We start from the raw sequence: 18,608 nt of genomic DNA on the forward strand, positions 1-18,608 counted from the left end.
ACGCACCTACCCATACACATAAACACACACAAACAGGGAAATTGTAAAACTGCTCATACCTAGAAACCCATCAGGAGCTGTAGGATTTATAATCACTTTTATACAAAAGATTCAGCAGAGGGGCTTAGCTAGCCATATGAAGTTTTTTAGCAAACACTACATAATGTATGAATTGCTTAATTGCACTATGGGCCACCAGAACTACTTGCATCACATAAGTTTGACTGTGTGTATAATTCCTTGGAGCGCTTTGATGTAGCTTGGGGAGAGCCCATTCACTGCGCAGTAAGATGACTTGCTTTCATGTCATTTTGTGCCACTGTAAAGGGAGGATTAGTAGAGCTGTGTGTGTCCCAAATTGCATCCTATTTCCTATATAGTGCACCCTTTTACCCTATTGGTCAAAAGTAGTGCACTAAATAGGGAATAGGGTGCCATTTTGGGCGTAGTCCATTTTTATACCCAGGTTTACTAAAGTTAATGTGTCAGCTATTCAGAAAGCTGAAATGCACAGTTTGTGAGGTGACATACCGCATGATATGACATTCTGTGGAAAAAATTCCCCCCCCCCCAAAAAAATCAAGACTCTACAAAATAAATATTTGGAAAATATAATCTAGACCAGGAATCACCATTTACGGTCCTGGAGGCTTGAAACAGCCTCAGAATTCACCTTCAAAATTCAATCCCCAGTGCACGGGTCAATTGGAATAGTTATTTTAAGAGAAAGTAATGCTATTTTAAGAATTTACCATGTTCAAGTTAAGTCCATGTTCAGCCTCATTAGTTATTGTTATTATGATGAGAAAAATAAATATGCTATACTTATTCATGAATATTACATATAATATCATAAGATGGCGCCGACGAAGATGGCAGCATCGCGACTCGCTCTTAGAAAACTTTGCCGTATTTAATGTTTTATGTATACAACTTCCCTGGAGCAGATCCTTTGTTCACTCTACCCAGAGCAATTGAACTTATTCCAGAGGCCGACCCAAAACATTGCCGCCGAGATGCACTCGAGGCAACCTGCATGTTCGACTTAGGAGTCGCGCACACCACCCACTGCTTCCGAGTATGTTACTCGCTAATGTTCAGTCTTTGGATAACAAAGTTGATGAGCTTAGAGCAAGGATTTCTTTCCAGAGAGACATCGGGCCTGTAACATACTTTGTTTCACGGAAACATGTCTCTCGGATACTCTGTTGGAGTCAGTAAAGCCAGCAGGATTCTCAGTACATTGCGCAGACAGGAATACATATCTCTCCGGGAAGCAGAAGGGTGGAGGGGCGTGTTTTATGATTAATGACTCATGGTGTAATTCTAGGAACATACAGGAACTCGAGTCTTTTTGTTCACCCAACTGGAATATCTCACAATTAAATGCCAACCATATTATCTCCCAAGAGAATTTTCTCTGTCATCAACACGGCCGTTTACATCCCACCTCAAGCCAAGACCTTGACGGCACTCAAAGAACTTTACTGGACTTTATGCAAACTGGAAACCACATGTCCTGAAGCTGAATTTATTGTAGCTGGGGATTTTAACAAAGCAAATGTGAGGACTAGGCTGCTGAAGTTCTATCAACATATTGAATGTACTACTCGCGCTGCTAAGACTCTCGACCATTGCTATTCAAACTTCCGTGATGCTTACAACGCCCTCCCCCGCCCTCCTTTCGGCAAATCTGACCACGACTCCATCTTGCTCCTCCTGTCCTATAGGCAGAAACTCAAACAGAAAGTACCCATGCATCGTACTATTCAATGCTGGTTGGAGCAATCGGAATCCACACTTCAGGATTGTTTTGATCACATGGACTGTGATATGTTTCAGGTAGCTTGCGAAAATAATCTGGAGGCATACACTGATACGGTGACTGAGTTTAAGGAAGTGTATAGGAGATGTAGTAGCCACTGTGACAATTAAAACCTACCCTAACCAGAAACCATGGATAGATGGTAGCATTCATGCAAAACAAAGCGTGAACCATCGCATTTAACAGCTGTAAGGTGACTGGTAATATGGCAGAATATAAACAGTGTAGTTATTCACTGCACAAGGAAATCAAACAAGCTAAACGTCAGTATAAAGATAAAGTGGAGTTGAAATTCAACGGACACGAGACGTATGTGGCAGGGACTACAGACAATCACAGTCTACAAAAGGAAAACCAGCTACGTCACTGAGACGGACGTCTTGCTTCCGGACAGGCTAAAAACATTCTTTGCATGTTCTGAGGATAACACAGTGCCACCGACACAGTCCGCTACCAAGGACTTTGGGCTCTTCCTCTCCTTAGCCGACGTGAGTTAAACATTTAAAAGTGTTAACCCTCGCATGGCTTCTGCCCCAGCCGCATCCTCAGAGCATGAGCAGACCAGCTGGCTGGTGTGTTTACGGGCATATTCAATCAATCCCTACCCCAATCTGCTCTCCCCACATGCTTCAAGATGGCCACCATTGTACCTGTACCCAAGAAGGCAAAGGCAACTGAACTTAATGACTGTCGCCCAGTAGCACTCACTTCTGTCATCATGAAGTGCTTTGAGAGACTAGTCAAGGATCACCTCTACCTTACCTGCCACCCTAGACCCACTTCAATTTGCTTACCGCCCCAATAGATCCACAGATGATGCATCACCATCACTCTGCACACTGCCGTGTCCCATCTGGACAAGAGGAATCCCCCTGTAAGAATGCTGTTTATTGACCATAGCTACATCATAGTAGCCTACAAGCTCATCATTAAGCTTAAGGCCCTGGATCTGAACCCCGCCCTGTGCAACGGGGTCCTGGACTTCCTGACGGGCCGCCCTCAGGTGGTAAACGTAGGAAACATCACCGCCACTCCGCTGATCCTCAACACTGTGGCCCCACAAGGGTGTATGCTCAGCCCCTTCCTGTACTCCCTGTTCACCCACGACTGTGTGGCCAAGCACGCCTCCAACTCAATGATCAAGTTTGCAGACACAATTAGTCGTAGGCTTGATTACCAATGATGATGAGACAGCCACCAGGGCTCTGGGAGTGTTGTGCCTGGAATACAACATCTCACTCAATGTCAACAAAACAAAGGAGATGATCGTGAATTTCAGGAAACAGCAGAGGGTGCACCCCCCTATCTACATAGACAGGACCGCAATGGAGAAGGTGGAAAGCTTCAAGTTCCTTGGCGTACACATAATTGACAAACTGAAATGGACCACCCACACAGACAGTGTGGTGAAGAAGGCGCAACAGAGCCTCTTCAACCTCAGGAGGCTAAAGAAATTTGGCTTGTCAATAAAAACCCTCACAAACTTTTACAGATGCACAATTGAAAGCATCCTGTCAGGCTGTGTCACTGCCTGGTACAGTAACTGCACAGCCTGCAATCGCAAGGTTCTCTAGAGGGTGGTGTGGTCTTCCCAACCGGGGGCAAACTACCCGCCCTCCAGGACACCCGGTGTCACAAGACGGCAACAAAGATCATCAAGGACCCGAGCCACTGCCTGTTCACCCTGCTATCTTCCAAAAAGTGAGGCCAGTACAGGTACATCAAAGCTGGGACTGAGAGACTGAAAAACTATCTCAAGGCCATCAGACTGTTAAACAGCCATCACTAGCACATTCGAGGCTGCTGTATATAGGCATAGCCAAGAAATCACTGGCCACTTAAGAAATGGAACACCAGTCACTGTAATGTTTACATATCTGGCATTACTCATCTCATCTCCTGTTTTCTATACTATTCTACAGCGTCTTATTCACTTAATAATATTTACATATCTTGCATTACTCATCTCATATGCATATACTGTATTCTATACTATTCTATTGTATCTTAGTCCATTCCGCTCTGACATCGCTCGCCCATATGTATATAGTCTTAATTAATTCCTACTTAGATTTGTGTGTATTGGGTATATGTTGTGTAATTTGTTAGATATTACTTGTAATAGGAGCACAAGCATTTCACCACACCCGCAATGACATCTGCTAATCATGTGTATGTGACCAATAACATTTGATTTGATATTGTCAGTAATCTAAAGAGCAGGCCGTATGTTATTTCCCACTTAGGACAAAGAGGAGTAAGCAAATGTTCACAGCATCATATCACTCCCCACTATTTATGTTAAATAGAGTAGCCCAGTTACAGCAATGTAAGTGATCTGGCTAATCAAATAGCACTTCCAAACAGGCTCTAGCATTCCTTGTTATCAGTAATGAACCACCATAAAACTGGTGCCGCTTCAAATTTGGTTGTTGTCAGCCCTTGGTGAAACTTATCTAGAGGCGATTGATATGGATGTGTTTTGCAAAATTCTAAAGAGGTAATTAAATATTTCCTTAGACACCCTTTGTTTGACCCCGTTAGGTTGTCTACTTTTGTGCAGTACCACCGAGAAGGATGAGAAGCTCGCCAGCCAGCCAGCCACAGTATTAGACTGATCCACTCAGATGTATATCTTGAACCTGGACATGTTTATGCCAGAGGAGCCAGGCTTTCTGCCTGGTCATCGCAGTCCTGTTTATGTGTGTGAGTGCATGTGTGCATATGTCTGTGTGTGAGTTACTGACCCATGATATTATTTTCAAGTACCATCACTAACCACATGAGAAAATCTAATGTTAAAGCCACAATTTGGTGTCTGTGTTCAAGCCCAATGGCTGCCCCGCCAATATCTGAGGATATCCCAGATTGTCTATGATGTTGCACAAGTCATATTCCAAAAATTACAGAATCATTTTATTTTGTCCAAAACAAGACAAAGTCCACCCACCGCCAGTGCTACAAACTCGAACACCGCAATTCAATCAGTTGTTTATAAAGGATAACTGCCCCACAGGTTTAAGGATAATGTTTATGCTGTATTAGGTAAGGTTTTGAGTCCATATGACAACATCTCAAATACAGTGCTAGGTAAAAGTATTTTACCTTCTTCCTGGTTTCTTATTTTTTTCACATTTGTCACACTTAAATGTTTCAGATCATCAAACATATTTAAATATAACACAAAGAAAACCCAAGTAAACACAAAATGCAGTTTTTAAGTGATGATTTTATATATTAAGGGAAAAAAGCTATCTGAACCTTCATGGCCCTATGTGAAAAAGTAATTGCCCCCTAAACCTAATAACTGGTTGTGCCACCCTCAGCAGCAACAACTGCAATCAGGCGTTTGCGATAACTGGCAATGAGTCTTTCACATCGCTGTGGAGGAATTTTGGCCCACTCTTCTTTGCAGAATTGCTTTAATTCAGCCACATTGGAGGGTTTTCGAGCATGAACCACCTTTTTTCACTAGGCCACTCCAAAACCTTAATTTAGTTTTTTCTAAGCCATTCAGAGGTGGACTTTCTGGTGTGTTTTGGATCATTGTCCTGCTGCAGAACCAAAATGCGCTTCAGCTATAGGTCACGAACTGATGGCCGGACATACTCCTTCAGGATTTTTTGGTAGTGCACGGTGTTGGGCTGTACGCACAACCCCCACCTGTGGACGTCGGGCCGTCCTACCACCCTCATGGAGTCTGTTTCTGATCGTTTGAGCAGACACATGCACATTTGTGGCCTGCTGGAGGTCATTTTGCAGGGCTCTGGCAGTGCTCCTCCTTGCACAAAGGCGGAGGTAGCGGTCCTGCTGCTGGGTTGTTGCCCTCCTACGGCCTCCTCCACGTCTCCTGATGTACTGGCCTGTCTCCTGGTAGCGCCTCCATGCTCTGGACACTACGCTGACAGACACAGCAAACCTTCTTGCCACAGCTCTCATTGATGTGCCAACCTGGATGAGCTGCACTACCTGAGCCACTTGTGTGGGTTGCAGACTCCGTCTCATGCTACTGTAACAGTATAACTTTAGACCGTCCCCTCGCCCATACCCGGGCGCGAACTCTGCACACATCAACAACAGTCACCCACAAAGCATCGTTACCCATCGCTCCACAAAAGCCGCGGCCCTTGCTGAGCAAGGGGAACTACTACTTCAAGGTCTCAGAGCAAGTGACGTCACCGATTGAAACACTATTTAGCGCGCACCACCGCTAACTAAGCTAGCGTTTCACATCCGTTACACTACCACTAGAGTGAAAGCACCGCCAGCATTCAAAAGTGACCAAAACATCAGCCAGGAAGCATAGGAACTGAATAGTGGTCTGTGGTCACAACCTGCAGAACCACTCCTTTAGTGGGGGTGTCTTGCGAATTGCATATAATTTTCACCTGTTGTCTATTCCATTTGCACAACAGCATGTGAAATTTATTGTCAATCAGTGTTGCTTCCTAAGTGGACAGTTTGGTTTCACAGAAGTGTGATTGACTTGGAGTTACATTGTGTTGTTTAAGTGTTCCCTTTATTTTTTTGAGCAGTGTACATCCCCTTCATGTAAAATGTATTACCTGTACAGTTGAAGTTGGAAGTTTGCATACACCATAGCCAAATACATTTAAACTCCGTTTTTCACAATTCCTGACATGTAATCGTAGACAAAAATTCCCTGTCTTAGGTCAGTTAGGATCACCACTTTATTTTAAGAATGTGAAATGTCAGAATAATAGTAGAGAGAATGATTTATTTCAGCTTTTATTTCTTTCATCACATTCCCAGTGGATCAGAAGTTTACATACACTCAATTCGTATTTGGTAGCATTGCCTTTAAATTGTTTAACTTGGGTCAAACATTTCAAGTAGCCTTCCACAAGCTTCCCACAATAAGTTGGGTGAATGTTGGCCCATTCCTCCTGACAGAGCTGGTGTAACTGAGTCAGGTTGGTAGGCCTCATTGCTCGCAAATGCTTTTTCAGTTCTGCCCACAATAGGATTTAAGTCAGGGCTTTGTGATGGCCACTCCAATACCTTGACTTTGTTGTCCTTAAGCCATTTTGCCACAACTTTGGAAGTTTGTTTGGTGTCATTATCCATTTGGAAGACCCATTTGCGTCCAAGCTTTAACTTCCTGACTGATGTCTGAGATGTTGCTTCAATATATCCAGAGATTTTTTTTCCTCATCATGGCATCTCTTTTGTGAAGTGCACCAGTCCCTCCTGCAGCAAAGCACCCCCACAACATGATTCTACCACCCCCGTGCTTTACGGTTGGGATGATGTTCTTTGGCTCCCCCTTTTTCCTCTAAACATAACTATGGTCATTATGGCCAAACAGTTCTGTTTTTGTTTCATCAGACCAGAGGATATTTCTCCAAAAAGTACGATCTTTGTCCCCATGTGCAGTTGCAAACCATAGTCTGGCTTTTTAATGGCGGTTTTTGAGCAGTGGCTTCTTCCTTGCTGAGCGGCCTTTCAGGTTATGTCAATATAGGACTCATTTTACTGTGGATATTGCTATTTTTGTACCCATTTCCTCCAGCATCTTCACAAGGTCCTTTGCTGTTGTTCTGGGATTGATTTGCACTTTTTGCATCAAAGTACGCTCATCTCTGGGAGACAGAATGTCTCCTTCCTGAGCCGTATGACGGCTGCGTGGTCCAATAGTGTTTATACTTGCGTACTATTGTGTGTACAGATGAATGTGGTACCTTCAGGCATTTGGAAATTGCTCCCAAGGATGAACCAGACTTGTGGAGGTCTACAATTTTTTTCTGAGGTTTTGGCTGATTTCCCCTCAAAGTGGAGGGAATATCCCTCCCTTTCGGTCTCTATCTCTCTTTCACTCACTCACGCGCTTTCCCTTTCTAAATCGCTCATAATCACACATGCATACAGAAGCATCAACATTTCCTCACTAATTAGGGTGTCAAGGTGGACCTGACAATATGACAGATATAAAATGGTGTAAATGATAAAACAAAAATTCAAACACAAATTAACAAGGCCTTTCTCTCACTGACCATTTTACATAATTTTGGAACATAACCATGAAAAAACTGTCGAAGTCTAACCATGATCGACTCAACAACAGAAGCAGTATTAGTCATTTGAATATGCAGGTAAAATAAAATAAGATTGGTGGGGGAGAGGAAGGGTAATATTCTGAATCGTTTAGCAGCGTTTGACATCCTCACACCTTCAAGAGGCAACGCAGATCCCCTCCTCATGAAGCAGTGACATTAAAGCACTTTGATGATTTGGAGACTTTAATGTCTTAATCCCACAGAAAAAAATATATATTTTGGAAAATTCAAAGGCATTTCCCCAGACTTGAATATCACCCAAACCTCCCACTCTTCCTCCCCCACACACATTCTTGTCCCCCTCCAGAGAAGAATAGATAGTGCTTCTTTTCTGCTTTTACCTAGGCTGCTAAGCTTTTCAAGCAATAAGGGGAGGGGGAGGGCATCATGATGTCACAAGCTGCGATACTCTCTGAGAGATTGTGAAAGCGAATTAGCCGATGGATCAAACTCCAAACTTGGAGGGAGAAATCGTACCACGCTAAGTTATATGCTACTTAGATTTGCCTGCGGGAAAAAGATTGCGGCTCAACTTGGTGATGAGCAGTTTAAAATGTCAAAATAGAGGAGCCGTTCTTAATTGCGCACCACTTGATGCCTCAAGGACTTCTGCCGTTGTAAGGAGGCCAATGTGTCATTCTCGAAAAGCCAGAAAAAAATAACAAAAACATCCTGGTATCTGTCAACCAATAATCTTTGACCTTTCATATCACAATTGACAGAAGCAGGATTTTGGTCCAGGCCTGCACTTCATCTCAATGGTCTAAGGTGACTTCCTTTCCTTGTTTCCTTTCCTTCTTCCTCTCATTAAACAACTGGTGAGGTGACAGCAGACACCCGTGTTGGTTCTCAGCATATTACCCTATCTTACCCTCACCGGTCTATGTGTCTGATCAGTTCAGATGAAGGAAAGGAGATGAGGAAAGGAGGCAGCATTAGTGGAGATTCCCACATGATCTGCTAAGTATTAGCACAGACACAGTTTCAACATTGCATTATATGAATAATAGATAGTAAGAAGAGGGTAATAGCATTTCATTCATAATGTGAAGGGGATGGGGCGTGGGTGGGGGGGTAGAGAAAGAGAAAGGGATGAAACGAAGTGCTAGGTTTAAGGTGGAGAATGTTTTCCTAGTGTTGCAAAGTAGCGTGTTATACCTATAAAGTTTTGTTGACTACATTTTTTGTTGCTACATGAAACATAAATTATTGCAGAGGTTAGAGGGTATTCTATTTTGTTCTTACCTAAAAACCTGGTTACCAGTTTTGATTCAATCGGGCCAAGGGGTCTTTAACTTTTAGTGACTAATGAGTGACTAATTAGCGCAGAGACTAGGGAAGGTGGGATAATGTGAATAATGGGATTTGAAGCTCATTTAGGTCTCTGCGGGCAACACAATAGACACAGAGGCCCTGTACACTGCAAAGAGCGGAGAAGGAAGTGTTTCTCAGTCTTTCTAGAGCCGTCCGCTCTTTTCTACATCTGCTTATGCACACTCGGCAGCGTTCTTGCTGACTTAGCGGGCTCTGCGGATGCCTTGGGATCCGAAAAACCAACAGCTCAGGGAAAGTATGTCAGGCAAGCCGAAGGGGCACATCCTCCATCCTCTCTCAAAAAGGGGTGAGAAGGAACCAAACCCAGCTCTAAGAGTACTACACCTGGTATTTCAAGTTCAAACTTGGTTAGGCAGTGGGTACCCTAAGGCTTTAGCCCAAAAAATGTAATAATGATGCCTCAGTGGCAGCCTACACCTTTTTCCTTCCCACCCTACGTCCCCCCCAACTGTGGCCAATCTGTCCGGCAGGCATCTCACTGTGCTGTCGTCTGTGGCTGTGCCAAAAAGTCAAAGGGGTAACACAACACAGCCCAACTCCCAAGAAGAAGAGCTTTCGTTATGATTCGATATCTCTTACACAAGCTGAAGATCATCCCCAGTCAAAACAGTATCAAACAAGTGATGTACCATGTATGTCGAACGTGTGGCAATGTTCTCATGATGTTATGATTTAATGCTGGAGTGTGCAGGCTTTCTAGCGATGCTTTGAAGGGAATTCAACACAGACCAAACAGCAAACCAAAACTGTGATTACATTGTTTTTGCCACACACTTCTTACAGTCATATTATGGCAGGCATATCATGGGGAATGCTCTTTAAAGTAGTTCAAGAAAACTGGAGAAAGTAAGATTCAGAGAATACTCCATAGCCTTCCCCATTTCGGGAACATTATTTAACCCTAGAAATATCTGTTGTGTTGATGAGCCACAGGCACCCTGCAGAAGTGGAGAAGTCATGACCCCACAGAGGGAGGCGTGAGTTGTGTATCAGGCGCTGCTGCGACACACACACTGTCGGGGGGGGGGGTTAATGACCTATATCACTGGGTCATAACCACGTGACCTGGTGACACACTCTCACACCCCTGTGGCAGGAGGAGGAGGCGCAATAGGAGAGTCCGACCGGTGTGCTTGCCTCACACAGTCAACCATCGCTGCTACGCTACTGGGGTGGATTATGTCTATATAAAGCCTCTGCACCATATGAATCACTGTGCTATGCACTGATCCCCACAAGCTATGAGACAACAGGTCTGCCTTCTGCGGGCTGTCTCCATCTTTTCCCATTTCCTAAACTCCGCTCCCTCAATGAAGACAGAATGAAAGAGAGAGATTGAGACGGAGAGAGAGGGGGAAAAGAGTCGATGTTAATCATTCGAGTGCCGTGGCTTAGCCTAAGAGGCTTGAATAATCAGCGGTTAAGCTGTCAGCCCTTGCGCTCGCACCTATCGTGCTCTACAAACTCCTGGGTTGCTTTTAATCAAGCAAAAACGCTGAGAGCGTGTGGGCTAAGTGCAGGCTAAGAGACAGGGCTCAAGCATATCCCTTACATTTCTCTTGACATTACCAGATAGCATTTCTGTATAAGCTGCAGACATGTCTCTTTGCAAGAACACACAGTGTTACAGTACAGTAGGTCTTTGGCTTTTGAGGGCACTATAGAAAGCAGAACCACAAAGTGTGTGACCAGCTTAGGTCATTGACCACTTTAAACTCCACTTTGCTCTGGCTTTTGGGACCTAGGGTCCTACTGAATTAAAACCAGCATCCATGGGTGTCAGGGATATGGTGAAACAATATTGTTCTCACCGTGCAAGGAAACATGTTCTCCTTTTATTCTGAACATTAATCTGTGGGATCATTGGGTTAAAAAATCACAAGCAGGGTGTTGAACTCCTGCATACCAGTTTTGATTGAACAGCGCTCCTGGTTGTAATGGAATCACAACATCCCTCCCATGCCACCAACCATACTTTGATCAACAAAGCCAGGCCTGTTCCTAGCTAACAATAATATTTCCACGTTACATCCCAGTAGAGCATTGCTCTGAACCCCCTGTGTATTAACGGGTATAAAAATAGCTTTTTGACATTGTGGCAGCTTGCCTATACACGGCCTAACTGCACCACCCAGAGCGACTTTAACACAGGCAGCGGGAGGCAAAGCGCCAAGCTCCACCCCTATCTCGCTCTCTCTCCGGGCTCTTCAGCCCCTCATTGATCTCACGGCCCATTGCCGGCTTAAATTACATTGCCGAGACAAAAGGCCTCTGATTTCACAGGTCATAATTCTCTCCTATAGCCTCAACTTTGAAAAGGTACAGCATTCCGTTTCAGCCCCCTCCAGCATTGCATTTGCTTCTGAGTTATGACACGGGCCGGACGCCTTTAAGTTACAACCCAGCGCAGTGGGGGAGGCCTGTTTACCAATCAGGGCTGAGATGAAGGAGAGAGGGAGAGAAACAAGGGACACAAAAGCAGTGTCCCGCCATTGCTGTGGCGTAGTGCATCTATGTCCATAGGACATCAAAAGGGCGTTAAAGGCGTTAGAATTATAGGATTCTAATCTACAATATGTTGTTCGGGAATAATTTATTGACCACGGACATGCTCTGAACAATGCACCTATACCACAGCAATATCATAGCCTACAGCTCATAGGCATATAAAGGTTCAAACAAGGTGTGATTATTGCAGAATAAAGGTGTATGCAAAATACTGAAATTATATTTAAGAGAAAGATAAAAACAGAAAATGTCAACATAGCTCAAATCATTCAGAACATGGAACTGATGAATGCCTAAAACTATTCTTTTTGGCCGACGGCACTGTTTTAAATACAAAAACAATGTCAAACTAAAGAGTGTTCATGACAACAGAAGCCAGATCTGACCAGAGTAGATGCTACTGGTACCGTATGTGTCTGCTTTGTGCTCTCCCCATCCCTTCTGGCATACATGGGGACACTGGCCAGTGAATGTCAGTGCCCTTTTCACGCTGTGCCACTGCTGCCGAGGCAACTCCCAAGCCAGGACAGCATGAGATCCGGAACAGGCAGAAGCAGCCAAAGCACAAAGGGACCAGCTGCTTTGAGAGCATGGCTCAAGACAAGAAGAGGGCTCTTCAAAGAGAATAGACTCAATGTTATTATTGTACTGTATTATTGTTTCATTTCTGACAATGCAACTGTTTGGTAGTGGTGGAACTACTTAGAGATACTACGGTATATGTAAGAAATTATTTTCAAGCGGTGTTATATATTTGAGTCCCCAATATTTTGATAACACTACTTAAGCTATCATTTATTATGGTGTGGCATAACAAGAAGGGAGGGATCATACCTGCTTATAAAGAATAATAGTGCATTACTATGGGTTTAAGTAAAGTGTTAGCAACATTTCCACTTCAATTTTGATACCATGCAATAGTACTTATGATGTATATACTGTAAACCCTGGATTGCTGATTCTATGTAATGGCCATTGAGTCTTTGAAGGCACCGGTCAGCCATATTGGCACTCCCCGGTGGGAGTAGTCCTGCCTAGGAATGCATTGAATTATGCAGTGTTTCAATACAATGTTTCATGGACAAAATTACATGCATCTCTAAAAGTGATACTTCAAAGAACATTTTTCCATATTTTTTTATTTAAAATGTTTATGTTCATCTCATATAATATAATTCCAAGTTTGTATTAAGGTGTCTGAAAGTGTAAATATGGCAAAAACGAATGTATATATATATATATATATATATATATATATATATATATATATATATATATATATATATATATATGATGGTGGGGAACTGCAAAATTGAGCACCCCAATTAGTCATCGAGTGTATATATAAATTATTGAATAGTACACACTAGCATGTCGATGAAAGAACATAAAACTGATGTGGAACACCAGTCTCTTTAATAACGTTTACATACTGCTTTACCCATCTCATATGCACAGTTGAAGTCGCAAGTTTACAGACGCTTAGAGTCATTAAAACTCGTTTTCCAACCACTCCACAAATTTATTGTTAACAAACTATAATTTCAGCAAGTCGGTTAGGATATCTAGGATATCTTCTGCATGACACAAGTAATTTTTCCAACAATTGTTTACAGAAATATTATTTAACTTATAATTCACTGCATCACAGTTCCAGTGGGTCAGAAGATTACATACACTAAACTGACTGTGCCTTTAAACAGCTTGGAAAATTCCAGAAAATTATGTCATGGCTTTAGAAGCTTCTGATAGGCTAATTGACATCATTTGAGTCAATTGGAGGTGTACCTGTGGATGTATTTCAAGGCCTACTCAGTGACTCTTCGCTTGACATCATGGGAAAATCAAAAGAAATCAGCCAAGACCTCAGAAAAACAATTGTAGACCTCCACAAGTCTGGTTCATCCTTGGGAGCAATTTCCAAACGCCTGAAGGTACAACATTTATCTGTACAAACAATAGTACGCAAGTATAAACACCATGGGACCACGCAGCCATCATACCGCTCAGGAAGGAGACGCATTCTGTCGCCTAGAGAGGAACGTACGTTGCTGCAAAAAGTGCAAATCAATCCCAGAACAACAGCAAAGGACCTTGTGAAGATGCTGGAGGAAACAGGTATAAAAGTATTTCTATCTACAGTAAAATGAGTCCTATTTCGACATAACCTGAAAGGCCGTTCATCAAGGATGGAGCCACTGCTTCAAAACCGGCATAAAAAAGCCAGACTACAGCTTGCAACTGCAAATGGAGACAAATATTGTACTTTTTGTAGAAATATCCTCAGGTCTGATGAAACAAAAATATAACTGTTTGGCCATAATGACCATCGTTATGTTTGGAGGAAAAAGCGGGAGGTTTACAAGCTGAGGGACACCATCCCAAACGTGAAGCACGGGGGTGGCAGCATCATGTTGTGGGGGTGCTTTGCTGCAGGAGGGACTGGTGCACTTCACAAAATAGATGCCATCATGAGCAAAAAAAGTATGTGGATATGTTGAAGCAACATCTCAGACATCAATCAGGAAGTTAAAGCTTGGACGCAAATGGGTCTTCTAAATGTATAATGACCCCAAGCATACTTCCAAAGTTGCAGCAAAATGGCTTAAGGACAACAAAGTCAAGGTATTGAAGTGGCCATCACAAAGCCCTGACCTCAATCCTATAGAAAATTTGTGGGCAGAACTTAAAAAGCATGTCCGAGCAAGGAGGCCTACAAACCTGACTCAGTTACACCAGCTCTGTCAGGAGGAATGGGCCAACATTCACCGAACTTATTGTGGGAAGCTTGTGGAAGGCTACCCAAAACATTTGACCCAAGTAATTTAAAGGCAATGCTACCAGATACTAATTGAGTGTATGTAAACTTCTGACCCACTGGGAATGTGATGAAAGAAATAAAAGCTGAAATAAAAAATTCTCTCTACTATTATTCTGATATTTCACATTCTTAAAATAAAGTGGTGATCGTAACTTACCTAAAATAGGGTATTTTTACTAGGATAAATGTCAGGAATTGTGAAAAACAGAGTTTTAATGTATTTGGCTAAGGTGTATGCAAACTTCTGACTTCAACTCTATATACTGTATTCTATTCTGCTGTATTTTATTCAATATCACTCCAACATTGCTCAATCTAATATTTATATATTTCTTAATTACAGTCTTTAACTTTTAGATTTGCTTATATTGTTGTGAATTATTAGATACTACTGCACTGCTGGAGCTAAGAACAAAAGCATTTCACTACACCTGCAATAACATCTGCTAAATATGTGTATGTGACCAATAAAATGTGATCTTTATTTAACTAGCAAGTCATTGAAGAACAAATTCTTATTTGCAAAGATGGCCTGCACGGCCAAACCCAGACGACGCTGGGCCAATTGTGCGCCGCCCAATGGGACTCCCAATCACGACCGGTTGTGATACAGCCTGGATTTTAACCAGGGTGGCTGACGTGATGCCTCTAGCACTGAGATGCAGTTCCTTAGATCGCTGCACCACACAGGAGCCCCAAAGCCTCTTTTAAGTTGTTCCCCTTCAATTAATGATAGATGCCCATTAGTTCTTGAATAATATAACGTAGAAGTGCCTTATAATCTGATCTTGGGTGTTTCTGATTGGATAAGACAATTGTACTAAGATTATGGAGGCTAGGATTGCAATTGGCATGATAGTTTTAAGCATTTTGAATAGAGTTTGCTTACAATACTAACAGCCTTTGATCTTGGGTATTTCTGATTGGATTAGACAATTGTACTAAAAGGCTGTTAGTATTGTAAACAAACTCTATTCAAAATGCTTAAAAATATCATGCCAATTGCAATCCTAACCTCCATAACTCTGTCAAGGAATATGACACTAGTTACAATTCCTCAGCCCCATTCTTTGGATTATCAAAAAGATGTTCTCATTTGAACTTTAACCTCTGACATGACATACTAGTGTTGTCTCAGAGAGTCCAACACACCACAACTCCTTATTAAGAGAAGAGAGAGAGAGAGATAAAGAAAGAGGAGAAGCCAGGTCACCCATGATACAAGTCAGTATTCAAAGTCCATCCATGTCTGAGGACATCGGGAGATGACGTGGAAACCGCCCACTTATTCGTAACCTTAAACATTTGACATTTCTGCCATATTGCAGACACCTATTCAAGTGGGGGGGACATTTCAAAAGCTTAGCAGAAATTTCGAGAGTCACTTTCACTTGATCCTGCCTTCGGCACAGAGCCAGCTCGGCTTCATAGGGATATCGGTGTAAATGAAGACACCTGTTCTTCTCTCTGAAAAATCCACACAACTAATCTACGCCTCATCACTTCTCACTGACACTCAACTTCAATAACAGCTATATGCAACTGCAGTCATCGACACAGAGGTACTGTATGTTTCTCTCAGACTAAATTAACCAATGTTGTTTAAAGTAGAAAGGACAAAAGTCATTGTTGTCTCAAGGGGCCCTCACAGTACTTTCATAGTCCATTGTAATTGTACAGAACACACCAGAACAATCTCAGCAAGGGCTGTTACCTCCCAAGAGGGTTGCTCTCTCTTGAAGGCCCCATACTCCCAGCAGGCTTTAGCAGAGATGCATTTTTCAGAGCAAATTAAAAAATCATTATCACAACTATAAAGGTCACCCTTCACACAGGGGAAGCCCCTTTGAAATAGCCAAGCATCAGAGGCTGAGTTAAATTTGTTGAAACCTCCGGGGGCCCAGTTGTATTGACATCTAAAAATCACTTTAGTATCGCACAACATCCCCTTCCTGGCAAAACACAGGATGTGTGGATGTGCTTTTTTCTTTCTTCTTCTGCTGTTGCCAGAAATGCTTTATAGAGCATGCTAATGTTGGAACTGCTTGCTGGAGAAAGATAGATTGCTCGATTCAATCAAGGGAGTAGCGAACGTTGTAAAGTCATTACCGTTTGTGCAATGTCATGCGTTCTGGTTTCTGGTGGACCTGCGTATTCTCCATTTGGGGAAGTAGCTAGCGCATGCTGACACTGACATCTATAAATAGTTATTGCAAACAACAGTAAATAGTGTAAATCAATTAAGGATGCAACCAAAATATGGTGCGCTGTCACAGACCGGAACAGCTTGAGTTATACCCAGAACAGTTTGAGTAGGAGAGCTAATTTCCTTCTCTCTGTGTTAGTTTCTGCTCGAACCCTGAGGGCCCGAGATTGTAAAGGCAGATGGGAAAGATGAAGATATATGACTGTGGAGAAAAGGTAAGATCTCTGTGTGATATCAGTTGGAGGGAGAAAAGACTGTGACCTCCCAGGTTTAATCTCCCTTTACCTTCCACTTTCAAAACATGCCTAATTCTGAGGGGAACTGCTGGAGGGATAACTTGAAACCTAGAAAGACAGTGAAAGAGAGAGAGAGAGATAGCGAGAGAGAGGGAAAGAGATAGGGAGTAAGGAAGAGAGAGAGATCCAAAGGAGGAAGGAAAAAGGGGGAGATAAGGAGAGTCGCAGCAGTATGAGCATCTTACCTGCTCAGTTGACAAAGCGGGTCGGAGAAGTGAGGAGAGTCAAAGGGGTGATGGGAGGGGGGTCCTGGGGAGGTCCAGGGTCTATCCGACTGGAGGCAGGGTGGTCCGGGAGGGAGGAAGAACGGAGTGACAGGGAGCAGGGAGACGGGGAGGCTAGAGGGGAAAAAGAAACACTGCTCGCCTCACTCTCTCTTTTTATCTCTTTCCCTCTCCAACACACACACTCCCAGACACACACACACGCGCGCACGTTCAGAGGCAGACACCAATACCTGCAGCAACTCAAACAATGAGAGAAAGGAGTACTTGCATTCACACGCTTTACCAAAGAAGAAGGAAAGGGAGAGCCACCCTCCCACTCTCTCCTAGGAGCCAATAGCGAGCAGCCAATAGACACCCCTGGCAGCAAATCAGAAACCCGGCAGCCAGTGCCGTGCACCAGCCAATAAGTGCAATTGCTCATATCCAATTGGAATTATTACTCAGGGAGCAGTGTGAAGGAAGCTTCCCTCCGAAGGACAGACAAACCAGTGCACTTAGCCATTAAGTGTGATTTAAGATGGCAACAGACATTAGAGTAATTAGATTTTGAGGCACTTAACCCAGCACAATAACACTGCATGCTCCACTGCAGACCTGGCAAAGGCTGCCTCCAGAAGAAAGAGCAGGTTTGTCGAAGTGGAGTGGAGTTAGGGAATGGATATCTCTGCACACTGACACACATGCATGGAAGCGCATGCATGCAGATATGTGCAGATGTGCAGGCATGCATGCACATGCACATAGATGAATAAACACACACACTTGACCCATGCACTTTCTGTGTGTCGGGGCTTATTTTATTTCTCCAGATCGATACCCATACCGAGTTCTCAGCTTTATAAATGATCAATGGCTTTGTCAAGCTTAATTTTCCATTAAACGCATGCATAGTGGACTTTGATAGCGTTTTTGTATGTGAGCACCGATGTGTTGAAAGGTAGATTTTCTCTCTGTGGGAGAGAATTCTCGTGAGACTTCCCAGCTAGCCCCAGCTGTGAATGTCTGTGTCCAAAATGGTACCCTATTCCTTACAGTGCACTATTTTTGACTAAAGCCATATGGACAGCCCATGCACTTATTAGGGAATAGGTGTCATTTGGAACATTACCTATGTCTCAGGATTTAGGAACGTTTCAGTGCATGGACTACCTCTGGACTCCCCTGTGTTGTCTGATAGCTTCTCTAAAGGGAATTATCTTCTAAATACTACACAGGGGCCCAGAATCGATGCCTGTGCCAATAGGGAGTGCACTATAACATGGTCTGATATGCATAGCCAAAGTACCATGTCCAGTGGTCAGTGCCAGACTTAA

At 43.1% G+C, this 18,608-nt stretch overlaps 1 protein-coding gene across 11 annotated transcripts in view; it reads right to left on the reverse strand.

The window, feature by feature from the left end:
* LOC135547078 (poly(rC)-binding protein 3) overlaps window positions 1-17,572 on the reverse strand; it is a 164,305-nt gene extending 146,733 nt beyond the window's left edge. For 7 of the 11 annotated variants that reach the window (XM_064975720.1, XM_064975719.1, XM_064975726.1 and 4 more), the window contains exon 1: window positions 17,254-17,572. The gene's annotated coding sequence lies outside the window, so the exon portion shown is untranslated. The remainder of the gene's footprint in view (window positions 1-17,253) is intronic. The other 4 variants (XM_064975725.1, XM_064975724.1, XM_064975729.1 and 1 more) reach the window with 3 other exon arrangements.
* Window positions 17,573-18,608: the final 1,036 nt, after the last annotated feature.

Source organism: Oncorhynchus masou, chromosome 10, assembly GCF_036934945.1.
Source record: "Oncorhynchus masou masou isolate Uvic2021 chromosome 10, UVic_Omas_1.1, whole genome shotgun sequence".
Taxonomy (NCBI): domain Eukaryota; kingdom Metazoa; phylum Chordata; class Actinopteri; order Salmoniformes; family Salmonidae; genus Oncorhynchus; species Oncorhynchus masou.